Genomic DNA, 17,848 nt, shown 5'->3' with positions numbered 1-17,848 from the left:
AAACGCCCCTCTTTCCAGGTGTACTTGACTGAGGTGATGTGAAGCTGGAGCCGCTGCTGCCCTGTCATCATTATGTAGATCCTTAGAGTGAAGCCAACACACAGGGGCCAGTAAGAGAAGGGGTGGAGAAAGACGGCTTGGTGACTGCTGGAGCCCCTGAATCAGCCATGCCTGAAGCAGCACAACACCCCTGGGCTTCTCAGTTATGTGGGCCAGTGAATTTCCTTTTTGTTGAGGCTTGCTTGTGTTGGATTTTCTGTCACTTACAACAGAAAGATTTTTAACTGGTAGTACTGGATGCCATGTTTCTTTGTTTTTGTTTTTTAAGAGATGGGATTGGCCGGGCGCGGTGGCTCACGCCTGTAATCCCAGCACTTTGGGAGGCCAAGGCGGGCGGATCACCTGAAGTCAGGAGTTCAAGACCAGCCTGGCCAAAATGGTGAAACGCTGTTTCTACTAAAAATACAAAAAAATTAGCTGGGCGTGGTGGCGCACGCCTGTAATCCCAGCTACTCGGGAGGCTGAGGCAGGAGAACTGCTTGAACCCGGGTGACAGAGGTTGCAGTCAGCCAAGATGGCACCATTGCACTCCAGCCTGGGCAACAAGAGTGAAACTCCATCTCAGAAGGGGGAAAAAAAAGAGAGATGGGCTCGCACACCTGTAATCCCAGCACTTTGAGAGGCTGAGGTGGGCGGATCACTTGAGGTCAGGAGTTTGAGACCAACCTGGGCAACACGGTGAAACTTAGAACTTTAAAACTCTATAAAAAATACAAAAGTTAGCTGGGTGTGGTGGCGCATGTCTGTAGTCTCAGCTACTCAGGAGGCTGAGGTGGGAGAATCACCTGAGCCTGGGAGGCAGAGTTTGCAGTGAGCTGAGATGGTGCCACTGCACTCTAGCCTGGGTGACAGAGCCAGGCCCTGTCACAGAGAGAGAGAGAAACAGATAGAGAGAGAGACAGAGAGAAAGAGAAGGAGAGAGAGACGGAGTCTTATTCTGTTGCCCAGGCTGGAGTATAGTGGCACGATCATAGCTCACTTCAACCTTAACCTCTCCTAAGTAGCTAGGGCTACAAGTGTGTGCCACCATACCTGGCTAATTTTTGTATTATTATTATTATTATTTTTTGTAGAGATGGGGGTCTCACTATGTTGCTCAGGCTGGTCTTGAACTCCCAGGCTCAAGCGATCTGCCTGCCTTAGCCTCCCAAAGTGCTGGGATTACAGGTGTGAGCTACCTCCCCCAGCCATGTTGATGTGAGCTAAGACTTGAACTACAGGGCTTTTCTTTTCTGTTGAGACAGGATCTCATTCTGTTGCCCAGGCTGGAGTGAGGTGGTGCGATCACAACTCACTATAGCCTCAACCTCCTGGACTCAAGCAATTCTCCTATCTCAGCCTCCTGAGTAGCTGGGACTAGAGGTGCCTGCCACCACACCTGCCTAATTTTTGTATTTTTTGTAAAGATAGGGTTTCTCCATGTTGCCCAGGCTGGTCTTGGACTCCTGAGCTCAAATGATCCTCCCACTTTGGCCTCCCAAAGTGCTGAGATTACAGGCGGGAGCCATTGTGTCTGGCAGGTTTTTCTGTTTTTTTTTGTTTGTTTGTTTTATTTTTTCCTTAGAAGATTGTGTATGAGACCCATCAGTCCTAGGCCAGAGGAATGCTCTGGAGTGTTTATTGAATAGGTGAATATGTGAGTCATCTGACTTGTGGTCTTCTGTTATCACTTTGGTGAATGGATATGAGAGTAGCTAAAAGGAGAGACTGGAAGAGATTGTAGAATTTTGTGGAGAAAAATTCATTCTTTTCCTGAGAGAAGGCCAAAGCCTGCAGTCATGATGGAGTTGGAGAAAGGTGTGAAGGGCCAGGCCAGGATCCCAGGGAGAGGAGGCCTGAGAGAGGAGGTGAGAGTCCCTTGCAGGGAGCTGCAACGGCTCATGTGGGCTTCCCAGCCCAGCCTCTCCCAACTGCAGCAGAGGGAGGGAACCTAGAACAGAAGGAGCTAGGGCTTTCCATCTGACAGCCCATTCAAATGCTTGCTCTTCTGGTGACAGAGCCTGTGTCGCTCTTCTGGTGACAGAGCCTCTGTCACTCTTCTGCCTCACATGGCTGTGAGGTTGGATCTAATTCACCTTGTGTCCCGAGCTGCCTGACACAGAGGGGGCCTCAGAACCAACTCATGGAGTGAGGTGGCTGCTGACTGGGCTAGTCCCTTCCCAGGGAGAATGGCATTTGTGTTAGAGTCCCAGTTGCATATCTCTGTCTTCTATCCATCTTCTTTCTCATCAGTATTCAATTTTTCTTCTCAGCCCTGTGGAACGAAGCCTGTGAATGGCCCATTTTCACTTCTGAAGCAGTTGGTCCCTCACAAAAAGATTATTTTCTCCAAAGCAGATGAAAATCCCCTTTCCCTCCCCCTGCTCCTGCAGCCTGTGGTCATGGAGGCAAAGAAATCAGCCCTTCCTCTGCCACTTACCAGCTGTGGTCCTGTGCAAATGTCTTAGCTTCTCTGAGCCTCTGTTTCCTTTCTGTAGAGTGAAGATAATTCATTATTTGTGAGATTATGTGAGGATTAAGTAATACTGTATGTGGAAGGGCTGAACACAGTGCTTGGCACAAAGTTGGGTGCAATAAAAGAGAATTCCCTTCTTCTAGCCTCCACCAAGCATAGCACTGGATTAAGAACACTTCTGTGGATTGATCTCACATGATCCCACATGTCCGTTACCTGTGTGTGTCCATGTGTGTGCATGTACATTGTACCTATGGATATGTGCATCTATGTTTGCGTGCATCTGAGTGTGGGTATGTGCAAATAGACACACGCGTTCATATGTGTGCTTGTCTGTGCACATGATTGTGTGTGTGCGTGTGTGTTTTCCCAGCACTATTAGTAGGAAGCTGTAATTATGCTTTATGGCAGCAGCAGCGGCAACAGCAGTGGCGGTGGCAGCTCTGTTCCCCCAGCCATTAAGCTGCCTCCCTCCACTCATCTAGGGGTGGGGAGCTGGAGCCACTGCCTGCCCTCCCCATCCCTGCATGCTGCATGAGCACCCAGCCACCCCGCTCTCTCACCATATGCCTGTCTTTTACAGTTCTTTGGTGCGTGGTGCTCATCGAGTGGCTAATTAGCTAAATGAATTAATTGACATCCATACGTGTAATTAGCAAATGGTTATAAGCAGCTATTCTCCTTGGGATGTCTAAAATTCTAAGGGTCAGATGCTGGGAGGGTTACTTTAGTGAGTAAATAAGAGATAAGAGCGGCCAGTGTAAGTACCTGGGGGGCTCTGTGAACTTGATGGCCTGGCTGTCGGGGGACGGGACCCAGGAAGGAGGGAGGAGGTGCTTATGAGCCTGGTAGGGGGAAACTGACTGCATTCACCAGGAATCAGGAGCGTCAGGTTCTGGCCCCATTTATGCGACTTTCTCTATGACCTTGAGTAAATCCCTTCCCGCTCTGGGTCACAGTCTCTGCTTCTGATGGGGATGGATGGAACCAGCTCGTCTCAGAACTCTCCCTGCTCCGATATCCTTCCTTGCCTTAAGCCAAAGCTTCTAATAAGAAACAGGGCTGTGTAGAGATGGGGCGAAGTGCCCCCCTTCTTTATTCCAGGGCACACCATTACTATGCTTTCCCATTTGTAGGTTTTGGTACATGCTGTGCCCCTGCTCCTAATGCCCGGTCCACCTTCTCTGCCTTTAAGATCATGCAGAGCAGTGCTGTCCAGTAGAATGTCCTGAATGATGGATATGTTCTATATCCCTACTAACCCATATGGTAGCCATGAGCCACATGTAGCTGTTGGGTCCTTGAAATATGACTAGTGCAACTGAAGGGCTGAATTTTTAATTTATTTACTTTTAATTCATTTAAATTTAAATAGCCACATGTGGCTAGTGGCTGTTGTATTGGGCAGTGCAGCTCGAGCTCCTTTAAGATCCAGTTCATTCATTCATTCATTTGCTAATTCATTCATTCATCCAACAAATATTTTTTGAGTATCTGCTGTGGCCAGGCACTGGGGAGACTATTGAGAATAAGCAGGCATGGCCCTTGCCCTCATGAAGCATTTGTATGGGAAGGGATAGGAGAGACAGGAGAGAGAACAAGAACTAGACAAAATAATTGGAAGTTATAATAAAAGCTAGGAAAGAAACAAGGGGCTGAGACAGAGAATAGAAAGCCTGGGGCAAAGGTTACAGTGAACAGTGAATTACGATAGTGCCACTGCACTCCAGCCTGGGTGACAGAGCAAGACCTTGTCTCTAAAAATACATACACACATACATATATATATATACATACATAGAAGATTGATATAGTTGACTACATTAAAACCCAGAACTTATTTTTCTGAAAAGGAATCTTAAAGTAAAAATACTCCAAAGGGCTGGGTGAGGTGGCTCACACCTGTAATCCCAGTATTTTAGGAGGCTGGGGCAGGAGGACTGCTTGAGCCCAGGAGTTTGAGAACAGCCTGGACAACATAGTGAGACTCTGTCTCTACAAAAAAAAAAAAAAAAAAATGTAGCCAGATGTGGTGGTGTGTGCCTGTAGTCCCAGCTACTCAGGAGATTGACGTGGGAGGATCTCTTTAGCTTGGGAGTTCCAGGCTGTAGTGCGCTGTGTTATTGCTACTGCACTCCAGCCTGGGAGACAGAGACAGATCCTGTCTTAAAACAAACAAACAAACAAACAAACACTACAAAGATATTTGTAATGCATATAACCAATAACAGATAGGTGTCAAGAATACGTAAAATTATGTCTAGCCTTAAAAAAAAAAAAAAAGACTGGCCGGGTGAGGTGACTCACACCTGTAATCCCACCACTTTGGGAGGCTGAGGCGGGAGGATCACGAGGTCAAGAGATCAAGACCATCCTGGCCAACATGGTGAAACCCTGTCTCTACTAAAAATACAAAAAAAAAAAACAAAAAAAAAATTAGCCAGGCGTGGTGGTATGTGCCTGTAGTCCCAACTACTTGGGAGGCTGAGGCAGAAGAATCACTTGAACTCAGGAAGTGGAGGTTGCAGTGAGCCAAGATGGCACCACTGCACTCCAGCCTGGGCGACAGAGTGAGACTCGTGTCTCACAAAAAAAAAAAGAAAAGAAAAGAAAAAAAAAGACTATGTAAAATTAGTAAGAAAGAACAACTAGCCCAGTCTAAATAAATAAATAAATAAATAAATAAATAAATAAAAAGGCGGGGGTGGGGGGGAAACATGACCAAACAGTTCTTAGAAGAGAAAATGTGAATATGTATAGTAATAAACTTCTGAAGAGATGCTCACCTTACTAGTAATCAGGGAAATGAAATTCAAGACAACTAAATCCCATTCTGCATCTGAATGGCCAAAATTGAAAAGTCTGACAATTAAAGAGGCTGTGGATCAATGGGACTGCTTATACATTGCTGGTTGGAGTATAAATTGGTACAACTGCTTTGAAAACCAATTTATTATTATTATTTTGTAACACTGGACATTTTTATATATCCCAGGAACTCCACTCTAGATATACTCAAGAGAAACTCTTGTATAGCACCAGGAGTCATGTATAAGGATATTCCTTACAGCAGTCTGCGGTAGCAAAACAGCAATAACAAAACCCCTAACTCCATCAGGGGGAGAGAATAAGAAATATGAATTCAGGATAGTGATTCCCTGGGGGTGAGATGGGGAGAAGAATATTGGTAGATTAAATTTGTCACTGATGCTATACAATTTTGGTGGTAGGTTCACAGATCTTCATTATATTATTAAAAATAAATGGGGCTGGGTGTGGTGGTTTATGCCTGTAATTCCAGCATTTTGGGAGGCCCAGGTGGGAGGATCACTTGAAGCCAAGAGTTTGAGACCAGCCTGGACAACATAGTGAGACCCTGTCTTTATAAAAAATAAAAAATTAGCTGGGTGTGGTGGTATGTGCCTGTAGTCTCAGCTGCTCGGGAGGCTGAGGTGGGAGAATCACTTGAGGCTGGGAGGTTGAGTCTACAGTGAACTGCCCTCCAGCTAAGACAACAGAGTGAGACCTTGTGTCAAAAAATAAATAAATAAAATAAAATGAAAAATAAATGGATGCAGATGGCTGTGGAGAAGCTCTCTGATGGGATCCGCAAGTCTGCTGCTGACGCAGTGAAGCTGGAGTGGATGCTGACAGAATGAATGTTCAATGCAGAGAATGGAAAGTAGTGCAGCCCTGAGGCTGGACTCCAGATCTGCACTGCTGGCTAGCTGGGGTCTGACTGCACATGGCTTCTGATGAATCTTGCGTTTTTTACAAATCGGAGCAGGGACAGATCATAGATTTCTGATTTTATGTAAAATTTTGCCTAATACATTAAAGCAGTCACTTAAAAAAAATGGATGTTTGTTAAAACCCATAGAATGTATAAGAATGAACCCTAATGTAAGCTATGGACTTTAATTAATAGTAGTATATCAGTATTGGCTCATCAGTTGAAACAAATGCCCCCTACTAATTCAAGATTTTAATAATAAGGGAAATTGAAGTGGGAAATAAGGGTATATTGGAACTCTCTGTGCTTTTCACTCAATTTTTCTGTAAACCTAAAACTGCTAAAAAATAGTCTATTAATTAAATAAATTAAAAAGTGGACAAACAAATGAAGAATAAATAAATATAAAAGACAGCTATGAGTGTGTTGAGCCAAGGATTATGATTAATCCAGTTCTATGCGTCTGAGAGTTATTAAAAACAAACAAGTAAATCAAAGACAAACAGATTCCCAGACTGGAACCAAGAAAAATCTAACATTATGAAATAAAAATAAGAGCCACCCTTTGCACTCAGATATGAATTATCTAAACAGAATGCGGAGATTAACAGGGATTCATATAGGAAGAGTTCTAGAAGTTTTCATTGATAATGCAATGATCTTTTGCTGTTTTTTTTTTTTTTTATTGTTATTTTTATTTGAGACAGGGTCTTGCACTGTTGCCCGGGCTAGAGTGCAGTGGCATGATCTCAGTTCACTGCAAACTCTGCCTCCCAGGCTCAGGTGATTCTCTCATCTCCGCCTCCTGAGTAGCTGAGACCACAGGTGGGTGTCACCATGCCTGGCTAATTTTTGTATTTTTTGTAGAGATGGGGTCTTACCATGTTGCCCAGGCTGGTCTTGAACCCCTGAGCTCAAGTGATCCACCTGCCGTGGCCTCCCAAAGTGCTGGGATTACAGGTGTGAGCCGCTGTGTCTGGCCTGTTGTTTTTAAAGATGACAAAAATATAGTCTCAGGCCGTTTGAATATAATTACTAATTGAGTTTAAAATGGTGTTCTGACAATATTTATTTATGTATTTATTATTATTATTTTTTGAGATGGAGTTTCATTCTTGTTGCCCAGGCTGGAGTGCAACGGTGTGATCTAAGCTCATTGCAATCTCTACTTCCCAGGTTCAAGCAATTCTCCTGCCTCAGCCTCCCGAGTAGCTGGGATTACAGGCGCCCACCACCATGCCTGGCTAATTTTTTATATTTTTAGTAGAGACAGGGTTTCACCATGTTGGCCAGGCTGGTCTCGAACTCCTTATCTCAGGTGATCCACCCGCCTAGGCCTCCCAAAGTGCTGGGATTACAGGTGTGAGTCACTGTGCCCGGCTGACAATATTTATATGTTTTTAAAATTTCCCCTCCTTAACAAGACTGCACTAAAATGACAGCAAAGAAAATAAAAAGGTACAAATCCACAATAATGAAGAGGCTAGAAGGGAGAGATATCAGCAAATAAAAAATTTCAACAAATTATAGCAGTTAGCCAATAAAAAAGACATAAAAGAGATGGAGGAGTAACCTAGCATACTATGGAGGTGGATGTAGCTAAGGAGGAAGGCGGTATGTCTTGCAGAACTGACTGATATGGTTTGGCTCTGTGTCCCCACCCAAATCTCATCTCGAAGTGTAATCCCTGTGTGTTGGAGGAGGGGCCTGGTGGGAGGTGATTGGATGAGAGGGGTGGTTTCCCCCATGCTGTTCTCATGACAGTGAGGGAGTTCTCACGAGATCTGGTTGTTTGATAAGTGTTTGGCAGTTCTCCCTTCACTTTCTCTCTCCTGCCACCATGTAAGATGTGCCTTCCTTCCCCTTTGCCTTCTTCCATGACTGTAAGTTTCCCGAGGCCTCCCCAGCCATGAGGAACTGTGAGTCAATTAAATCCCTTTTCTTCATAAATTACCCAGTCTCAGGTAGTATCTTTATGGCAGTGTAGAAACGGACTAATATACCAATAGTCACAGGACTGAAGGTGAGGATAAGACTTGGGCAGAGAGTTAGGGATTAAATGAAGGTCCTGTTGCATCTGAATGCCCAGAAGCTCGGCATCTACCACACAGGAACACCATTTGAAGACTCTTCTCCAAAGAAATTGGATGGTCCCAGAAAAAAGACCTTTGCAAAAAGCCCTCTGGGGTCTCCCAGCATCGTGACCTGTTTCCTACCCCAAATCCTGAATTTGCCTACTAGTAAGCCTCACCCTTTTCACACAGAGCTCCCAATCTATTGTCTCATTCTGAAATATGAACTGACAGCTCATCAGCATACATTTGAGAAAAGTCTGCACAAAGCAAAGGTCAGAAACAACCCTAGAGGTAACAGAACTCATTCAGGAGACAGAAGAGAACTCTAAAATACTTAATGTCTTCAGAGAAATTCAAAGTCATGCTTGCTTTGGCAGCACATATACTAAAATTGGAGATTCAAAGCCATCTTAGGTTCATACAACATGAGTAGATACTTTGAAAAAGGAACAGACTGACCAGGCCTGGTGGCTCACACCTGTAATCCCAGCACTTTGGGAGGCTGAGGCGGGCGGATCATGAGGTCAGGAGTTCGAGACCAGCCTGACCAACATGGTGAAACCCTGTCTCTACTAAAAATTCAAAAAAAAGTAGCCGGGCATGGTGGCGCTCGCCTGTAATCCCATTTACTCAGGAGGCTGAGGTAGGAGAATCGCTTGAACCCAGGAGAGGTGAGGTTGCAGTGAGCAGAGGTCACGCCACTGCACTCCAGCCTGGGCAATGGAGGGAGACTCCATCTCAAAAAAAACAAAAAACAAAAAACAAAAGAAAAAGGAACAGACTGGCCAGGCATAGTGGCTCACACCTGTAATCCCAGCACTATGGGAGGCCAAGGTGGGTGGATCACCTGAGGTCAGGAGTTTGAGGCCAGCCTGGCCAACACAGTGAAACCCCACCTGTGCTAAAAATACAAAAATTAGCCCGGTTTGGTGGTGTGTGCCTGTAATCCCAGCTACTCGGGAGGCTGAGGCAGGAGAATCGCTTGAACCTAAGAAGCAGAGGTTGCAGTGAGCCGAGATCGCACCACTGGACTTCACCCTGGACGACAGAGCAAGACTCTGTTTCAGGGGGAAAAAAAAAAGATAGAAAAAAGAACAAACTAAATAATAATGGCAACAAAAAGAAAGTGTCCTTGAAAAGTAAAAAATATGACTGCTAAAATAGAAAAGTAAAATCATCGAGTAATTAAAATCAAATATTCCATAAATTAAAATGAGATGAAACAATGGAAATAGCAGTGGAAAGATATGAGACACAGGATCAATTCAATAACAAACTAATAGGTATTCAGGGATAGAACAGAGGAACTTATCAAATAAATAATATAAAAGAATTTCCTGGGCATAAGTCTATAGATGGAAAGGGCCTACCAAGTGCCCAGAAAAATGAATAAAATGAGAATCACATCTAGAAACATCATCAAGACTTCAGAAAACCTAGGATAAAGAGAAACCCCTAAAAGCTTCTAGAGAGAAAAAAATATTTTAGATTACTTACTGTGTTAGGATTAGTTTCAGTTGCAAGGGACAGACTTCCTCAAATATCAATGGCTTAAGTAAGGCAAATGTTTAGGTAATAATAAGGCAAATAAGGTAAAAGTCTTCCTCTTTCTCACATGCAATAAACACAAGCAATTCAGGCTGGTATGACATCTCCATGACTACCAGAAACCTGGCTGCCTCTTTCTTGAGTTTCCACCATCCCCAAAATGCTGCTTTCACCTATGGTCCAAGATGGCTGCTTGGGCACCTGCCAACATGTTTATGTTCCAGGTAGCAAGAAGGAGGCAGCAGGGGAGAAAGGCATGTCCCTTCCTGCTTTAAGAATGCATCCCAGAAGTTGTATACACACTTTCACTTACATCCTACTGGTCAGATCTTGGTTATCTGCATATCTACTGGTCACACTTAGATGCAGAGAAGGCAGGCACATGCAGTCTTTATTTTGAGTGGCATATGCACGGTTAAAATTCAGGATTCTAATACTGAGGAAGAAAAACAATAGATATTAGGGGATAATCAGAAGTCTCTGTGTCACATTTACAAAGGAAAATAGTCAGAATGGATTTTTTTTAGAGGCAGAGTCTCACTCTGTCACCCAGGCTGGAGTGCAGTGATGTGATCACAACTCACTGCAGCCTTGACCTCCCAGGCTCAAGCAATCCTCCTGCCCCAGCCTCTCAAGTAGCTGGGACCACAGGTGTGCACCATTATGACTGGCTAATTAACAAAAAAATATTTTTGTAGAGATGGAGTCTCCCTATGTTGCCCAGGCTGGTCTTGAACTCCTGGGCTCAAGCGATTCTCCTGCCTTGGCCTCCCAAAGTGCTGAGATTACAGACGTGGGCCACCGCATTTGGCCCCTCCTTGATTTAAATGTGTGTATCTTGGGCCAGCAGCCTTTGTTGGGTGTGCTGGTTGTTTTCCTATAGTCTCCCAGCTCTAAGCTCACCCTTGTGCATTATGGTCTGTTTTGACCAAAACTCAGCAAACCACCATTTCCCAGGTGTCCTTGCCAGTTGGCTTCCTGTTAGGTTCTTCCGCTGGGAGGAACTGGCAGATGATCTCAAGGTAAGAGGAGAAACAGGACTTCCTTCCAGCAGCAAGGGACAGCAATGACTTCAGCCTCTGGCTTCCTTTGGCTGTCTCGGCACCACCCATATCCAGTCCCCTCAGAAGTTTCAGTGCCATCTGGCCACACCTCTTAGCGGTGTGAAGACCAGTCCCCCAGAGGTCCCATCCCCAGCTACTCAGATATCCACACACCAGCCGGGTGATGCCCCTTGAAAGTCTGTAGCAGCCATGTGGAGCCTCCCCTCCAAGCAGTTAGGTTCTAGTAGCCACGTCTCTTCCCTTTTATTCCCCTGATTTGGCATTTACTAGTATCTGATTACTTCTTTCGCAGGAGTGGCAGCTGCTTTTTGTAGTTACTAATATCTGAGTGATATCAATATCCCCTTTTTGTTTTTGCAAACTCTCAATATCTGTGTAACACCAGTTCCCTACATTAAATCACCTGTGTCTGAGATTCCTTAGTTTCTGTTTTCCTGGACCTGATAGAGTGGGGAAGCCACCTCTTTAGCTCCCTTTCTCTGAATTATTTTGTCTAGTTGAAAGATTTACTGGGTGCTATGCTCTTAACTGGACCTTTACTGTGAGACACTGTAATGCATTTAGAGGTTTTATTTTAGTTTTTTGAGACAGGTTCTGTTGCCCAGATCATGGTTCACTGTAGGCTCAAACTCCTAGGCTCAAGGGGTCCTCCCACCTCAGCTTCCTGAGTAGCTGGGACCACAGGTGTGCCACCATGCCTAGCTAATTCAAAAATTTTTTTGTAGAGATGGGGGTCTCACGATGTTGCCCAGACTGGTCTTGAACTCCTGGGCTTAAGTGATTCTCCCGCCATGGCCTCCCAAAGTGCTGGGATTACAGGCTTGATCCAGTGTCTGGCTGCACTTAGAGGTTTTAACAAGAGGGTGACGGCAATACTTCTGCTTCTGCCTAGGCTTTTTCACTCAAAAATCTCCTCACTTTCATCAGCTATAGATTGAGATTGAGAAGTAATCCTGTAAATCCTGATGTCTGGATTCTTTCTGTTTGATTTCATTCTTGCTGGTAAAGTGGCCAATTATTTTCTGAGGCTAATAATTTTTGGAGTACCTTGCCAAATATAGCCAACAGCAACCAACACACACACTACTAATGTTCTGTTGCTAACCTCTTTTTTTTTTTTTTTTTTTGAAATGGAGTCTCCCTCTGTCATCCAGGCTGGAGTGCAGTGGCATAATCTCGGCTCTGCCCTCTGGGTTCAAGCGATTCTCCCATCTCAGCTCCCGAGTAGCTGGGACTATAGGCGTGCACCACCATCGCTTGGCTAATTTTCATATTTTTAGTAGAGACAGCGTTTCACCATGTTGGCCAGGCTGGTCTCAAACTCCTGACCTCAAACAATCTGCCTGCCTCGGCCTCCCAAAGTGTTGGGATTACAGGCATGAGCCACCATGCCTGGCCATATTTCAGGTTTGGTTACAGTGCCACTCCACTTATGGTACCAATTTCCACATCAGTTGGGAGAAGCTAGGTTATGAAGAGTTAACAAACACCCCCACAATCTCAATGTTTTACCACCAACGAAGGTGGTAATGAATGAGACCTAATGAATGAGAGTATTTGTGAACAGCACTGATGACCACTATACCGGTAAGCTTAGAGAGCAACCAGGCCAGATTGATTAGGAGGATGGAGGGCTCTGAGAAGATAAAAAGGGGATCCGTTAGACCATCTGACTTGATAGAACACAGAGAGGTGCAACTGTCCAGACCTAATGAATGAGAATAACTTAAGGAAAACAGTACAAGAGAAAAGAAAGTAGAAACTCTGGGAAAAACAAACTGTTCTGTAAGAAAGGAAGGGAAATGATAGTACCTAATTTGTCTCTGAAATAAATTATTTATTTATCAGCTATTCTCATAGCTGATAATAATATAAATGCTGCCATGCGCGGTGGCTCACGCCTGTAATCCTAGCACTTTGGGAGGCTGAGGCAGGCTGATCAGTTGAGGCCAGGAGTTCGAGACCAGCCTGGCCAACATGGTGAAACCCCATCTCTACTAAAAATACAAAAATTAGCTGGACGTCGTGGCACACACTTGTAATCCCAGCTACTCGGGAGGCTGAGGCAGGAGAATCACTTGAACTCGGGAGGTGAAGGTTGCAATGAGCCGAGATTGCATCACTGCACTCCAGCTCTGGGCGACAGGGCAAGACTCTGTCTCAAAAAAAAAAAAAAAAAAAAGAAAGTAAATGCTGTATATTAGGGTCAATCTGTAGTAAGGTTTGCAAATGTAATTATGGTTATAGAACAGAATTTAATGTTAACAACTTTGAAAATTTGAAAGTTCAAACAAAGTAAGAGAGGTAGAAAGGGGAGAGGAAAGTTAAAGGGGAAAGAAAGGGGCCTAATGTCCTCATTTTACAAAATGGGAAGTCACGCACTATTATCTAAGATTATGGAACAATGGGAAAGGGTTTATTTGCAAAGGTAGAGGAGTGAAAAACACTGATGGAGCACTGCTGGGGTTGGGAGAGAGAAGAGTTATGGTGCTGGTATGTGTTAACTTATTATCTATTATGGTTGATCATCTACAGATAATGTTTAAAATTGATAAAGCAAGGAATTGCTGCATAAGCACATTATTTTGAAAAATGGAAATGGCAACTAGAAAAAATAGCTAAAAGAGCTAAAAAGTGGTTGCGTCTTAGGAGCAGGACTAGCATTCACGGGAGAGAGGTACACATGAACTGCTTTTTACTATGAATCTGTCAATAATATTTAATTTGAAAATCATGTGCTTATATTTCTTAGGTTAAAAAGCCATTTAAAATACAAATACAAAAATTTGGCCAGGCGTGGTGGCTCATGCCTGTAATCCCAGCACTTTGGGAGGCCGAGGTGGGCGGATCACGAGGTCAGGAGATTGAGACCATCCTGGCTAACACGTGAAACTCCGTCTCTACTAAAAAAATACAAAAAATTAGCTGGGCGTGGTCGTGGGCGCCTGTAGTCCCAGCTACTCGGGAGGCTGAGGCAGGAGAATGGTGTGAACCCGGGAGGCGGAGCTTGCAGTGAGCCAAGATTGCACCACTGCACTCCAGCCTGGGCGACAGAGCAAGACTCTGTCTCAAAAAAAGAAAAAAAAAATTAGCTGGGCATGGTGGCGCACACCTGTAATCCCAGCTACTCAGGAGGCTGAGGCAAGAGAATTGCTTGAACCCAGGAGGTGGAGGTTGTAGTGAACCAAGATCGTGCCATTGCACTCCAGCCCAGGCGACAGAGCGAGACTCTGTCTCAAAAAAAAAGTAACATACAATTTTTTTTTTTTTTTTTTGAAACAGGGTCTCGCTCTGTCACCTGGGGTGTGATCATGGCTTACTGCAGCCTTGATCTCCCTGGGTTCAGGTGATCCTCCTACCTCAGCTTCTCAAGTAGCTGGGACTACGGGTGGGTGCCACCACGCCTGGCTATTTTTTTGATTTTTTTGTACAGACAAGGTTTTGCCATGTTGCTCAGGCTGGTCTCAAACTTGTAGGCTCAAGCATAGTGAGCTGGTTAGTGGCAGAACTGGATTCAAACACAGGTCTTTTGACTTTCAGTCTAGGGCTCGACTCGCTTGCTCCACAAGCTACTCAATAAACATTATTGAGCACATGCTTTGGTCTGGATATGGTGCCAGGTGCTAGGGCCAAGATGAATAAGTCCTCTTGTACTGTTCATAGATTGCACACAGTCTAGAGCCTATTTGTGGTTTTTTTTTTGTTTGTTTTTTTGTTTTTTTTGGAGACGGAGTCTGGCTCAGTCACCCAGGCTGGAGTGCGGTGGTGCAATCTCGGCTCACTGCAAGTTCCGCCTCCCAGGTTCTTGCCATTCTCCTGCCTCAGCCTCCTGAGTAGCTGGGACTACAGTCGCCGGCCACCATGCCCGGCTAATTTTTTGTATTTTTAGTAGAGACTGGGTTTCACCGTGTTAGCCAGGATGGTCTCGATCTCCTGTGATCACTGCGCCTGGCCCTATTTTTTTTTTTAATTGACACATAAAAATCATATGTGGCCTGGCGTGGTGGCTCACGCCTTAATCCCAGCACTTTAGGAGGCCAAGGCAGGCGGATCACGAGGTCAGGAGATCGAGACTATCCTGGCCAACATGGTGAAACCCCGTCCCTACTAAAAATACAAAAATTAGCTGGGCGTGGTTGCATGTGCCTGTAATCCCAGCTACTCGGGGGGCTGAGGCAGGAGAATTGCTTGATCCAGGGAGTCGGAGGTTGCAGTGAGCCAAGATTGTGCCACTGCACTCCAGCTTGGCAACAGAGCAAGACTCCATCTCAAAAAAAAAAAAAAAATGATATGTATTTATGGTATACTACATGATATTTTGAAATATATATACATTGTGGAATGGCCAAATCAAGCTAATTAACATACATATTACCTCACATATTTATGTATTTGTACTGAGAACATGTGTTATTGGTATTTTGATAGGGAGTGCATTGAATCTGTAGATTGCTTTGAGTAGTATGGACACTTTAATAATATTAATTCTTCCAGTTCATGAACATGGGATATCTTTCAATTTATTTGTGTCTTCTTCAATTTCTTTCATCAATGTTTTTAGAGTTTTCAGTGTATAACTCTTTCACCTCATCGGTTAAATTTATTCTTAAAATAAAATAACACAGTTCTAAATAACGCATGGGTCAAGAAGTCATAAGAAAGATAAGAAATTGTTTCAACCTGAGTGAAAACACCATGTTGGCCAGATGCAGTGGCTCACACCTGTAATCCCTGTACTTTGGAAGGCCAAGGTAGGCAGACCACTTAAGCTCAGGAGTTCGAGACCAGCCTGGGCAACATGGCAAAACCCCGTATCTACAAAAAATACAAAAATTACCTGGGCCTGGTGGCATACCTCTGAAGTCCCAACTACTCAGGAGGCTGAGGTGGATCACTTGAGCCTGGGAGGTGGAGGTTGCAGTGAGCCACGATTGCACCACTGCACTCCAGCCTGGCAACAGAGCCAACCCTGTAAAAAAAAGAAGAAGAAGAAGAAAAAAGTTAACTCCTTTGGAATTTAGCTAAGGCACTGTTTGAGGAAATTATATAGCATTAAACACTTAAATTAGAAAAAAGGAAAGGTCTCTTATAAATTACCTAAGCTTCCATCTTTACAAAACCAGAAAGTGGCAGAAGAGTGGATATAATAAAGATAAATGTAGAAATTAATAAACATCAGACAAAAAGGCAATAGGAAAAATCAATGAAACAAAAATTTGGTACTTTGAGAAGACTAATGAAATTGAGCAACTGGCTGATTAGGAAAAAGAAAGAAGACATAAATTATCAATCTCAGAAATGATAGATTTCTACAGATTTGATGGACATTAACTAGGTAATAAGGAAATATTGTGAATAACTTTATGCCAATAAATTTGAAATTTTTGATGAAGTAGAGAAAGATACAAAGCACCAAAGCTCATTCAAGAAGAAATAGGTCACTTATATAGCTCTATATCTATAAGAAATTGAATGTGTAGTATAAAAATTTCCCACGAGACTGGGCGTGGTGGCTCACGCCTGTAATCCCAGCACTTTGGGAGGCCGAGGAGGGTAGATGGCGAGGTCGAGATTGAGACCATCCTGGCCAACATGGTGAAACCCTGTCTCTACTAAAAATACAAAAATTAGCTGGGTGTGGTGGTGCGTGCTTGTAATCCTAGCTACTTGGGAGGCTGAGGCAGGAGAATCGCTTGAACCTGGGAGGCGGAGGTTGCAGTGAGCCAAGATCACGCTACCGCACTCCAGCCTGGTGAAAGAGCGAGACTCCGTCTCAAACAAATAAAAGTTTCCCATGAAGATTACGTCACATAATGATGACTTTGCTGGTGAATTTTATCAAACATTTAAGGAATAAATAATAGCAATTCACAAACTCATTTGGGATACTGAAAAGAAGGGAACACTTCCCAACTCATTCTATGAGGTTAGCATTACCCCGATATTACAACCAGATAAAAATATTACAAAGAAAGAAATCTGCAGAACAATATCCATAATTAAATAGATGCAAAAAATTTTAACAAATCAACACGACTAATATATAAAAAGTAAGATACATCATTACAAAATGCATAATCTCAAGAGTGAAAGATTAGTTTAATATTTGAAAATTATTCAGTGTAATTTACCATGTTAATTTACTAAAAAGGATAAACCACGTGATCATCTCAATAGATGCAGGAAAGCATTTGGTGAAATCCAACATCTATTCATGACAAAAACTTGCAGCAAACTAGGAATAGAAGGAAGGGAACTTCTGCAACCTGATAAAGCGCATCTACAAAAAAACCTATCTCTAATGTTATGCTTAATTATGAAAGAGTGAGTGCCTTTCTCCCTTAGATCAGGAAGAATGCAAAGATGTCCTGTTTTTCCCACTTCTGTTCAACGTCATGCTGGAGTGTGTAATCATACTATGGAATCGTGATAATGAAATCCAGAATAAAGAAGATTTTATCCAGAATAAAGAAGAAGGGAGTTAATCTCTACACAATAAATAAAATATTCCTAAATTGGGAGAAATCTAAAAATAAATAAATGAATAAAAATAAAGACATACAGATTGGAAATGAAGAGGTAAAACTGTATTTGCAGACAACATGGTCATCTATAAAGAAAATTCTAAGGAATCTACAAAATACTGCTAAAAGTATGTGAGTTTAGTAAGTTTCAAGACACATACACAACATACCAAAATCAATTGTATTTCTACATGCTTACAACCTTCTGCTTGAAATTGAAATGTTAAAAGTACATGTATGATAGTATTAATGTGGGAAATACTTAGTGACAAATTTGCCGGAAGATACGCAAGACCTGGATCATTAAAGTCTCTCTTCCCCCTGCCATCATGTCTAAGTCAGAGTCTCCTAAAGAGCCCTAACAGCTGCAGAAACTCCTGACTGGAGGG

The 17,848-nt window shown here is 43.5% G+C and overlaps 1 long non-coding RNA gene across 1 annotated transcript; it reads right to left on the bottom strand.

Annotated features, from left to right (window-relative positions):
- Positions 1-1,571: 1,571 nt before the first annotated feature.
- Positions 1,572-10,066, bottom strand: LOC129012746 (uncharacterized). Its single transcript, XR_008493708.1, has 3 exons — positions 9,821-10,066; positions 2,480-2,531; positions 1,572-2,314 (listed from the first exon to the last, which is right to left on the bottom strand). It is a non-coding gene; the product is annotated as an uncharacterized LOC129012746 (long non-coding RNA).
- Between the last annotated feature and the right edge of the window lie 7,782 nt (positions 10,067-17,848).

The sequence above is a fragment of the Pongo pygmaeus genome, chromosome 1, assembly GCF_028885625.2.
Source record: "Pongo pygmaeus isolate AG05252 chromosome 1, NHGRI_mPonPyg2-v2.0_pri, whole genome shotgun sequence".
Taxonomy (NCBI): Eukaryota; Metazoa; Chordata; class Mammalia; order Primates; family Hominidae; genus Pongo; species Pongo pygmaeus.
The sequence above is the reverse complement of the archived record's forward strand: the minus strand, read 5'-3'. Positions and strand labels throughout refer to the sequence as shown.